The sequence below is a fragment of the Aplysia californica genome, unplaced genomic scaffold (assembly GCF_000002075.1).
Source record: "Aplysia californica isolate F4 #8 unplaced genomic scaffold, AplCal3.0 scaffold00064, whole genome shotgun sequence".
Taxonomy (NCBI): Eukaryota; Metazoa; Mollusca; class Gastropoda; order Aplysiida; family Aplysiidae; genus Aplysia; species Aplysia californica.
In genome coordinates, this window is record NW_004797334.1 from 1,124,828 (window position 1) to 1,137,558 (window position 12,731).

General features: G+C 39.9%; 1 long non-coding RNA gene across 1 annotated transcript; it reads left to right on the forward strand.

Moving 5' to 3' along the window:
* The first annotated feature begins 350 nt into the window (after positions 1–350).
* LOC101845529 lies at positions 351–11,847 on the forward strand. The gene is made up of 4 exons (XR_004858289.1): positions 351–463; positions 1,365–1,451; positions 8,652–8,777; positions 11,747–11,847. It is a non-coding gene; the product is annotated as an uncharacterized LOC101845529 (long non-coding RNA).
* Positions 11,848–12,731: the final 884 nt, after the last annotated feature.

Genomic DNA, 12,731 nt, shown 5'->3' on the forward strand with positions numbered 1-12,731 from the left:
CCGCCTCTCTTGGGTAGCGAGTGAGGCAGTCCAACTTCCCTGAACCCTCCCCAAAGAGATGCCACGGCCGGACCTCCGTGGCGGGGCATCTCTGCAGCCAGTGCTCAAAATCTTGTTGTTGTTGTCGTCGTTGTCATCGTTGTTGTTGTAGTTTGTTGTAGTTGTTGCTGTTGTTGTTGTTGTTGTTGTTGTTGTTGTTGTTGTTGTTGTTGTTGTTATTGTTGTTGTTGTTGCTGCTGCTGCTACTGTTGTTGTTGTTGTTGTTGTTGTACATATATTAACATGTGTATACATACTCATATAGGTGTACAATGACTCTTTTTCAAATGTGACACAAACTTTTCTCCTATACCTCAAGATTTTTCGGGCACACTTCATTACCTTCTCGATCCACTGGCAATGTTCGTCACCCACATCTGGGCTTTGGGTTGCCATGGAGACGTTAAGCGACAGCAGCTGACAGGTCAGTGACGCTCCAGTTTCTGCTGTCCACGTCACCAGGACTGAGGCTCAGAAATCGTTGAGGATACACTGCCTAAGACACATACCTTTGGCGCCCACTTTGGGGATGGGGGAGGAGAGAGTGGAAATCAGGGGGGGGTATAGAGATTTAGGATATTGAAATGCTTTGTTGGATTTTATTTGGGTTTTCGGGAGGGGAAGTGTTGTCTGTATGTTTGTTTGTTTTGTTTGTTTGTTTGTTTGTTTGTTAAGTTGTTGTTGTTTTCTTTTTTTTGGGGGGGGGGGATTGGAGGAGGGTTGTTTCTTTATTTTACTTTAAATCATGATCAGCGTAAACACCCATGTTGAGACACAAAGGTAAGCTTCGGAGGCCAGGACTTAAGTCCTCCTCTTGTACCTCGTGAAGAGAGGAATATAAAGAGAAGAAAGATAAAGAGAAGAAACATACAGAGTAGAACTCTAAAGCAAAGAGAAGAAATACAAAAAGGAGAAATATAAAGAAAAGAAACGAAAAAAGAAGAAAATATAAAGTAAAGAGAAGAAATAAGACAAGAAGAAACATTCGAGACTGATCTAGGAAACGTCTTATTGTCGTAACTCCCACAGTTCTGAACATGGGCGGACACGGGGGCTCCTTGGCCGTCAGGTGAAGCGCATGCCCCTTATTCCAAACCATCTGGTTCGATTCCCACTTCATGAAGGCATAGTCGGCTCCAGTGGTCAAGTAGTTAGTGTGCCCAGACTTACAATGATATCAATTGCAGTCGGTGTTTAGGTGGATGGTCATTGAAGTCTTTCCGTGAGCCAGACACTATGACTCTATCTCAAAAATAGGTCGCAACCCACTGTAGGAGCCACAAGTGATCTCACCCTTTATTTCTTCTCTTTCTTCTATTTCACAGAAGAAGTACTCCCCTCTGCGGATGTACTGGTCATCGTCTTACATTGGCGGACAAGCTATTATTATTACCTTCTGATGGCGAGCAATGGTATGTTGATTTCCGGATTGGTCTGGTCTGGCGTATTACGCAACATTGATAAAATCAATAATTATTGTTGGAAAGAATCATGTAATCGCTACCTCAGAATTACATAGTTCTATCTGACATTTTTGGCGGTTTTGAGGTACTAAGACTGTGAGGTCAGACACCAAATGCTCTAACTGCTGTATCAAAATCGTAAGATTGTTCGGAGTCGTTATCAAGATTCGAAAAATTGCATTCGGAAAAGCTTGAAATATTGTGAAACTCATAGATTCAGACGTCAACTTTCTCAAAAATAGATATTGAGATAACAGGACTTATTCCGAGGCAGTGTAATGCAAGCATGCCTATACAATTATTGTAAACTGAACTTCCCTCAACAGGTTGAACAAAAACTGACTTTTTCTTTGTTCAATTTCATTTCATAAGTTGGATCTTTCATTTTTAATGTATTTTTGTTTATACCCCTGAACTCAGGAAACATGCTGGAGCACCTATCTTTTCTCGGAAATGGACGATTACCTAGAAGGTCCCTTGTGCAAGTTTAATGTATTAAAAACACCCTGACAGTTGAAAATCTATGAAGAAGAGGCCTGTCCGGGCTGATTACGTGTGCACCATTAGTTCAGTTGGTGTCATGCTGAAGGCCCTGGTTACTACAACGATGACGACAACTACAACAACAACAACAATAAAAACAGCAGCAACATTGATGATGATGATGATGATGTTGATGATGATGATGATGATGATGATGATGATGATGATGATGATGATGATGATAATAATAATAGTGATAATAATAATAATAATAATAATAATAATAACAATAATAACAATAATAACAATAACAATAACATAACAATAACATAACAATATCAATATCAATAATAATAACAATAACAATATCTGCCAGTTGAGCTCAGGATCCTGCCTCTGTCCGCAATACTCAGCAAACTCTTAGAGCAGTCACTAACTATCCACATCAGGAATCGTTTCACTTCAACACCCTTAATCCCCGGTGCTCCAAAACATAACATACCAGTTATGACAAGGCGTGCCCTGCAAAAATGTTCGGAACACATTATGCTTCCAAAAATTATTCATCTCCAACTACACAGCTTTAAATAAAAATCAAATTATGTTTGATTTGTTCTCTTGTAGCTGTCATTAGTCTTTTAAAATGATTTAACTACTGCAAGACGTAAATCAAAGGCAACAGTATCCTAAACCAGAGAACTCACGTTAGAATTTGTCGTATGTAGGTCTACAGTAAGAGAACTTTGTTCCTGCGATGTGCCAAAAGCAGTCTTATTATTACATGTGAGGCAGCGTGGTGGAATCAGGCTCTCGTCAAAATTCCCGCAGGTTTGTGAATTTTTATCAAGTTTTTGTTTTTTGGCCCAGCACCTTTCATGCCCATTAAAAAACTTATTTCTGTACTGATTTTTCTGAAAAACGTTGATTAAAGGCACACAAAATAGAAATTTTCAGTTACCACGGACTCTAAAGCTATGGAAATAACAAATCTTTGGCTACCATTTTCTCACAAATTTTTCCTCTGAAAACAGGTGACCCCCACCTCCTTCATTTGCAAATATCTCGACTTGTATTCAAGATAAAAGGACATTTTTTCCTCCAAATAAAGACAAGTGAACAAGCTTTAAGATGATACCAATAACTCTACATACCCAAAAATTGACGAGAGCCTGATTCCACCACGCTGCGTCTCATATTGTTAATAATAATACTGTCAAGGACGTGCCTAATTTATTAATGACTAAAACCATGGTCATAAGTATTCATTACAGCGTACATCTAAGGGGCCTCAAGTGGAGGATTCTAAGGTGTGACTGGAGAGAGGGAAAGTGTCTGAAACGGAGAGGGGACTAACCTGGCACTGTGGGGGAGAGAGAGAGTGCCCAAGGATAGATAACAAGGCTAAAACAGCGCCTGGACGTCACTATATATAAATTATTAATGGTCAAGGGTGGATAGAGAAGGACTGTCGTCAGATAGTCCAACGGTCTGTCTGTCTTTCTCTTCCGTGCCTCTCTCTCTCTCTCTCTCTCTCTCTCTCTCTCTCTCTCTCTCTCTCTCTCTCTCTCTCTCTCTCTGTCTCTTTCTCACACACACACTCTTCCCTCATCCCCTTACCCTGTGGGGACCAGACTGAGAGAAGGGAGAGGACACTCCGGTATCTGTCCGCCGACCTGTCATAGTTCGTCAGGCGTGAATATGTACACAGGACAGTGAGCTGATCGTGAGCTCTGTGGTTGACGATGATGATGATGATGATGATGAGAATGATGATGATGATGATGATGATTGAGCAGGCGAATTTCCACCTTGCCTTTAATGGCCAATCAGGGCAAAGAGGGATACAACATCCGAGCAGAAATACCGGGGTACTCGATAAAAAAAATCGCACTCTCGGGACTCGGTCTTGATGCATTCACCGGCAAAACACGTCATGATAATAATTATAATAACAATAATAACTTCAATAATAATAACAAAAATAATAATAACAATAATAATAATATAATAATAACAACGTTATTGACATAATTCCAGCAGTGTTTCAATTTTTTTTACTATGTATCCTCAAACTCCTTGAGAAATGTGTTGGAAAGGAAGGTAATTCAGACAACACTATAAAATTAGAGTTTTATTCAATGCTTACTTCCCCTGAGACGTGTTGACAAAATGAGTCGCTTCTCGCAGTGCTCGAACGTAGAAATCAGCCCAAAATGGACACAGAGATTAAATATATGTACATTCTTAACAGATGCCTTTTTCTCTAAGTTTAACATGTCTTTCAACATTTCACACTTATAATTTTGCTCAAACTAAACTCGTAAATTTGACGCATCTATGTCCAAAAGGCTAACATCCGAGAAGTAACTCATTTTGTCAGTACGCTTCAATTATGTGTGCACGGTCGCATGATATTATTTTTTCGGATACTCTTGAGTCATGAAACCTTTACTGCAAGGAAACTCTGCCAAACAGCTTAAACTGAAGGTAAAAAAATGCCCGCCAAGTTCTGGATGTAGATTTTGACTGGGTAGTTGCCAAAGCTTTCACACCCATAAACAAGCTGTTATCAGTTGTTATCAGTTGCTATTTGTTGTTATCAGTTGTTATCAGTTCTTATCTGTTGTTATTTGTTGTTATCAGTTGTTATTAGTTGTTATTAGTTGTTATCAGTTGCTACCTGTTGTTATCAGTTGTTATCTGTTGTTATTTGTTGTTATCCGTTGTTATCTGTTGTTATCAGTTGTTATTTGTTGTTATCAGTTGTTATTTGTTGTTATCAGTTGTTATCAGTTGTTATGGTTGTTATTTGTTGTCATCTCGACAAAAATAAATACCGGTGGAAGACAAGAGAACTACTGAAAGATTTCAAGTGTGGATAACCACATGATGAATGGAAAGATGGGGAAAAAAGAGCCGACCGATCTTCACTTATACCGAGAGCACACTGCCAGTCAAATCCTTTTGTGTCAAGACGTAGAGGAATCATGTGCTCGTCAATGTTTGGGCATATTTTGGAGTTACTGGTATCATCAAAACGGTTGTTCATTCGCTTTGCTTTCGATGAAAAAAATATCCATTTATCATGAATAGAAATAGAGATATTTGCGATTGAAGGAGGTAGGGTCACCTGGTTTCAGAAGTAAAATTAGTGAGAAAATGCCCCGCTAAAGTTTGGTGACTTCCATAGTATAGTTTAATAGTCATTGGAGACTGCACATTTACATTTTATTTTTGTGCCTTTAATCAATGTTGTTCCATAAAATCCACTCATACAAGTGTTTTTGAGTGGACATACAAGATGTTCAGCTAAAAAAAAAAAAATTAGAAAATAATTTCAAAACTGGCCGAAAAATGCCGACTTCTCGGATTTTATTAATTTGACGAGAGCCTAATTTCACCACCACGCCTCACATAAAAAAAAATGTGTTCGAGTCCGAGCCAGAGAGACTTTTCTCCGCGGAGTGGCAAACGCTACCTTTTTAGCTCAATTTGACCGAATCGGCTAAATTCGAGTGGGACTTTTATGATCAAACACGTTTGTTTTTCAAGGTCGTGAGTCGTGTCGGTCGTATTGTGCCAACAATGGAAGCTTTTGTCACTTCATAGAGGAAAATCTGGCTAGCGCCGACTCAACTCGACTGGATTCGATTGGACGTCTGCCCTGTATATTAGATAAAATGATGTCTGCCATGGGGATAACATTTCATTAACTTCAGAACCTTTGACAGTAGACCAAAGATTGCAACCGATAAAAGACAGGAAGAGACTGGGACAGACGACTGAAGATTACAACCGACAAAAAGTTAAAAGTCAAGGCCAGTCTCCCAACCTCCCAACAAAAATAGTCGCTTTTAAGAACAAGTGGGCCAACCCTGTTTCAGGGGTGTTTCCAGAAATCTGGACATACACCGAAAGTGGGCATTGCCATTCCTATAGGAGAACTTTGGTTTCATTGGTGTACATATTTGTTTGGTTATAGAGAAAACATTCGTTGTCTTTTAAAGAAACTGAACAAGTGGTTAAAAAACTTTACCTTCGATTTTTCTCAATACAGTGTTTTTCAGGATAGCCCCCTTGTGCTAAAAAGCGACCAAATGAAGACATAGTAGCTTAACTCACTAAGACCTTTTACTGGCCTTCTCTATTTCGGTTTTTTCTTTTCTTTCACTCATGACTTGAAATCGCGATTTTTAAAGAACTTCACGAATTTAAGTCGTCGACGAAATGCTAATAGGCCAATCTGACAATGGACGACTCAAACCATGAATTCAATACGTTTTCGAAAAATGGAGAGGGCAAAAGTGGGTGAAAAAAGAGCGCGGACCCCCCACACACCCCACATCCCCCACACCCCAACCCCCACCCCCAAGAGGCTGAAACAACATTGCAATATAAAATGTTAAAAATGTATGTGATGCATCGTGATGAAATCAGGTTGGCATAAAAATAATGAAACTCGAGAAATCAGCATTTTACGGCCAGTTCGGGGATTTTTTTCAAATTTCTCTTTTTTAGCTCAACGCCTTGTTTGTTAATTCAAAAACACTTTTACGTGTGTATTTGATGGAAATCCCTTGATTAAAGACACAATTAATTAAAATTTACAGTTTCCAAGTACTATTAAACTATGGAAATCACCAAACTTTGGCTGCCATTTTCTCGCTAATTTTTCCTCTGAAACCAGGGGACCCAAACTCCTTCAATCGCAAATATCTCGATTTCTATTCAAATAAATCGTTTTTTTATCGGAAGCAAAGACAATTGAACTACCTTTAAGATGATACTAATAACTTCAGGTGCCCAAACATTGACGAGCACCTGATTCCACTGCGTCGTGACACGTATTTCATCGAAACAGCTCAACGTTTCGCCTCTTGGGCTTCCTCAGGAACAACTGAAAGTAAAACTAAATGGACGCTGTATAAAATCAGGGAAATGGGCCTAACAAATCATCATCATCATCATCATCACCATCATCATCATCATCATCATCATCATCATCATCATCATCATCATCATCATCATCATCACAGGCAAAAATAATTCATTTTTTGTTTTGTTTTTCTGAAAGCAGAACAATTTTTATCATGTTGACACAGTTTACGAACCTCACAAATATCGGCACCAAGTCTGGAGACGGGGGAAAAATCCATTACCATAGGTTTTTCAGCCACAACCCCTTACCCCCCCCCCCCCCTTTCAACCACTCGAATTACTAGTACACCGTTAAGACTGGGTAGGGTTTCAGAGCCAAAGAAAACGGGGTGGGGGTGGCAGTAGAAAATGACAATTTACACTTAAATCAACAGGTATAAACTTTGAAGGTTTTTAGAGAGAGAGAGAGAGAGAGAGAGAGAGAGAGAGAGAGAGAGAGAGAGAGAGAGAGAGAGACAGAGACAGAGACAGAGACAGAGAGACAGAGAGACAGAGAGAGAGGGGGGGAGAGAAAGCGGGAGAGTGGGGTGAGGGAGAGAGGTGTAGATAGATAGATAAATAGATAGATAGATAGATAGATAGATAGATAGATAGATAGATAGATAGATAGATAGATAGATAGAGAGAGAGATGGTGGCGAGGGGAGGTGGGGGGGGGGGGTCCACTTCCGCTGTACCACTTCAACTCGGATTGTAAAAATAGAAAGGTCAGCAGCAATATTCTAACCTTTATTCTGCTGTCTGGCTTGATAGTTTCGAGCCTCTGAACACGTCCCCACTACATTCAGTTGTACTCTGTTCAAGGTCTCCCCAGTATATCAGACAGTGCACAGAGGTCGAAGGAGACTTCAGACGAGTGGAGTTCCCAGACTTGTAATTACCTTTAAAAGATAAAGTTCTCTCTGGCAATTTTTGGCTGTTTTGAGTTGCAAAGACCAAGAGATCCGAAATTAGAATAATGTTCTATATTTTCTATTAAATGCGACTTAGATAAATTGGGGCCATTATGAAGCTATCCAAAGCTTGAAATGCGGTGAAACTCTAAATTATAAACGTCAAATTTCAAGGTACTGAGAAATTATTCACTTGTGAATAATCACCTAACAGGGCACTGATTGGGTGGTTGGGGGCGGGGCTCATGTGGAGGATTCTAAGGTGTGACTGGAAAGAGGGAAATTTGCTAAAACGGAGAGGGGACTAACTGCCGAACCTGGAACAGTGAGGGATGAGACGGACCAACAGGGAGCCTCAAGTGTAAGATTAGAAGGTGTACTATATATTATATTATAAATTTTATTATTATTGATGGTCAAGGGTGGATAGACAGGGACTGTCGTATGGTAGTCCAACGGTCTGTCTGTCTGTCTCTTCCGTGCCTCTCTCTCTCTCTCTCTCTCTCTCTCTCTCTCTCTCTCTCTCTCTCTCTCTCTCTCTCTCCTCCTCCTCCTCTTCCCTCATCCCCTTACCCTGTGAGGACCGGACTGAGAGAAAGGAGAGGACACTCCGGTATTTGTCCGCCGACCTGTCATAGTTTGTTAGGCGTGAATATGTCCACAAGACAGTGAGCAGATCGTGAGCTCTGTAGTTGCTAGATGCCGCCCTCCAAACCCCTTAATCTTCCCCTCCCCACACTCACAAACACATAAACACACATACATACACACACATCCACCCCACCCTTCGACCTCGCCCCCCATTCCCTCAAAATGTCTTTCATTTTCCCCTCAAGTGGAGAACTCTAAGGTGTGACTGGGGAGAGGGAAAGTGTCTAAAACGGAGAGAGGACTAACCGCCGAACCTGGCACTGTGGGGGATGAGCCGGACCAACAGGGAGCCTCAAGTGGAGGATTGGAAGGTGTGTGAGAGAGGGTGCCCAAGGATAGATAACAAGGCTAAAACAGCACCTGGACATGGATGGCTGGTGTCACTATATATAAATTATTAATGGTCAAGGGTGGATAGAGAGGCACTGTCGTCAGGTAATCCAACGGTCTGTCTGTCTGTCTCTTCTGTGCCTCAGTCTGTCTGTCTGTCTGTCTGTCTGTCTGTCTCTCTCTCTCTCTCTCTCTCTCTCTCTCTCTCTCTCTCTCTCTCTCTCTCTCTCTCCCCTCTTCCCTCATCACCAAACTCTGTGGGGACAGACAGCCCCATTTAGACGTACAGTTCGCTGATTGACAAACTGTAGGAAATCGAGAGGATGGCCGGCATCCTGTCAATTTCACGTGGAAACTGAGCAATTCTCTCAATATTGAAGGGCACCAATATTACACATCTTAATTATTGAATTTAATAATATAATCTGGTATTTAATTTATATAGCGCTCAACCTAATACCACACCGGCTCTGAGAGCTTTTCAATACAACTGTAACATAATCTATACATTGTGTTCTGGCCAAAAGAAAGTCTCTCTGAATATTTACTCACTAATTAAAAAAAACAGAAATGGCTTTAGCTGACATTTGAATGAATTTTACAGGATTTGATCTCTCTTAAACTACTGGGCAAAGAATTTCAGATCTTGGAAACATGATATTCAAATGCCCTTTCACCCACTGTTTTTAATTTTCATAGACGTTAAAGAAATTTCTATTTGTCAGCCGATGACCTTAAACTGCGAGTTGGAATGTACAGATTCAACAGATTTGAACAATATGATGACGTTTTATCGCACACCTTTGCACGTCTTGAGAAAGGTATTTATAGTGTAGGCAAAAATTCGGGGAGCAACTTATCCTCAAATATCTCTTTAACGGGTGAATCAATGTCTTCCATACTTCGGAGAGCTGTTTGTATCCATTTGTCTTAACTAAACCATAATGGCAGCGTGGTGGAATCAGGCTCTAGTCAATTTTTGGGCATGTAGAGATATAGGTATCATCTTAAAGTTTATTCACTTGTCTTTATTTGGATGAAAAAATATCCATTTATCTTGAATACGAATCGAGATATTTGCGAAAGAAGGAGGTGGGGGTCACCTGTTTTCAGAGGCAAAATTTGTGAGAAAATGGCCGCCAAAGATTTGTATTTTCCTAAGTTTAAGAGTCCGTGGTAACTGAAAATTTACATTTTTGTGCCTTTAATCGACGCTTTTCAGAAAAATCGTCACCGAAATGAGTTCTTTAATGGGCATGAAAAGTGTTGAGCCAAAAAACAAAAATTCGATAAAAATTCACAAACTTGCGGAAGAAATATGCAAGTTTCTTCACTTTGATTATTTTGACGAGAGCCTGATTCTACCTCGCTGCCTCACAAATTTTTCCAGAACAATTGGGGTTTGATTAAAAAACCTTTCTTCATAGATTTATATAAAATACTTGAAATCTTTGTCACACGAAAAATGGTATTGTTCACAGCACTTCCCGTTTCTCACACACATTTTGAATACGAATATTATAGCCTACGTCGCAGATTATCACTGACAATTTTTACTTGCAAAATTTGTTACAAGAAATTATTTTACATATAGAACAATTTTTTTGCTCTAAAGGCTCTCAAAACATGTGTTCAATAAGCATAATGTCTCGATTACAAAAAGCATGACGGACTTGCTATTAAAAGAAATATTGGCCCAGCTGTAAGCATTTAAAAATCCGTAGAAACCACCCACTTTGATTTTTTTATTAGTGTTTATTAAGGATTTTTCTAGAATACAGCTTGTAGGTGTTTACAAAAATGTTGATCTGTTAAGACAATTTGATACAAGTCACGGTGCAAAAATTGGAGAACCTAATTTACTATACTCGATTGTTGAGGAGATATTTGCCAGTAAGTCGCGCCAATAATTTTTGACCGCACTATTATAGTAATATATACTAGAATATCTTTGTTGACGCACCAAAAGGCTGAACGCATACTGCCTCTAGTGACTTTTTAGTTGAAAAAAGTTACCGGATGCCAACCTCCCCCCCCCCCCCCAAACAAAGCCTGACACGTTTGTCAGTCATGGTAAGGTATCGTTATGAAAAAAAATATCCTCTTTTAGAAACACACAACTATTACTATCGCATCTACGTCAGACCTAATCTGATAAGGAAGCAGACAACTTTAGAAAGGCTTACAGCGCCAGCAGAGTTACTGGAAATGTGGCTTGTGGTCGCTGTCAGGCTAGAGGTTTGGTTTATGGTGTCTTTATTCATACTGTTATCTAAGTTCTTTATTATCGAGTAATTTCACACGCATTAATTTAGAAAAGCGTTGCTAGTTGTTTTTCTACGTGTTTTTTAAAGGTTTTTTTAAAAAAGGATGGTGGAAAAAAAGGGAAGAGGAGGCGGCGGTCGAGGGGTGTAGGTGGGTGCAGGTCTTAAGTTGAGGATTTAATTTAATAATAATACATCCCTTTGTATTAGCAAACGCGCTGCTAAAAACGACACGTTTTACGTCAGGTTTAATCTTAGACGGAAGCGGATAACTTTAGAGGTAGGGCCATACATATTTAACCCTATCCGTACGTCGTGTTTTGCTATCGTATCCATACGACGTGGGGAACTCTGTGCCACCACTTTCCAAAGAGAAATTAATTTACTCGTTAATCCAATCCGTACGCTTTGCATAGCAGTCTGTCAAAATGATATTTTGAGAAATACTGAAAGTTTCAAAGCGATCTTCGAACTAAACGTATTCTAAAAAGTGAAGAATACAACCCTGGAGTAGATAGCTTGTGATACCAAAGATATACCAAAAGGAATACTGTCTAAAGGATTAGTGAAATAGAACATTCTACGTCTCTCATCTGGTGAGGAGAAAAAGGCAACTCTGTTTTTATAGTATACTTAGCCAAACTTGAAATTGGACCATAATATGCTGACCTTCTCACTTTGTTCAGGAAACGGAAACTGCGATAGTATGAACACATCACCCGTTCATCCGGCCTTGCCAAGATGACCCTGCAAGGCAGCGTCCAGGGAAAAGGGAACAGAGGCAGACCGAAGAAGAATTTGAAGGACAAAATCAAGGGATGGACAGGCCTGGAACTCAAATACACGCTCAGGAAAGCTGAAAACAGGACGGAGTGGAGGAAGCTGGTGGCAAAATCTTCAAAAGTGCCCGACGGACATCCAGTCTACGGGATAGGTGAAGGTGTGAAAGTGAGCCCAACATCTTACACAACAAACCTTTAACCCGAGCATTCTCAACTTTCGGTGTCCGAGAAAATGACTTACAGTCTGAGATCACTTCCAACCGTGTGTGTGTGTGTGTGTGTGTGTGTGTGTGTGTGTATGTGTGTGTGTATGTGTGTGTGTACATGCGGCTCATCAAATTTCAACTTGTATTTCCCCCCTGCCACCTGCGATACATCGTTTTAAAGTCATTACGTGTAAAGTTTTTGGATTGATTTCAGCTCGTGTATCTTAGAAGACAAAAGTGGCTACTGATATTGAATTTCTCAAAAAGGAACGTGTGCTATCAACAGTTTGAACATAACAAAACCTGCAAGATAGACATGGTAAAAAGAGTAAACTAGTCTTACTATGTTTTAAAGATAAAAAGACCCAAACAACTACCCCGTCTCCCTCCAAATTGCCCAAAGAATGTTAAACACATCTAGACATTGACGTCACGCTGTAAAGAAAACAAAATAAAACCAAACAAAACTTTAATTCTTATATTATCACTCTATTATCGTCTCATTGACTTCGTTTCCACGCGATGAACATGAGGTGACTGACATATTTGTTGTTATGTGGAATGCTTAGGCTGTTACCCTTATCCCGCAAACGGCCCTTTGAAGAAGAAGAAGAAGAAGAAGAAGAAGAAGAAGAAGAAAAAGAAGAAGAAGAAGAAGAAGAAGAAGAAGAAGAAGAAGAAGA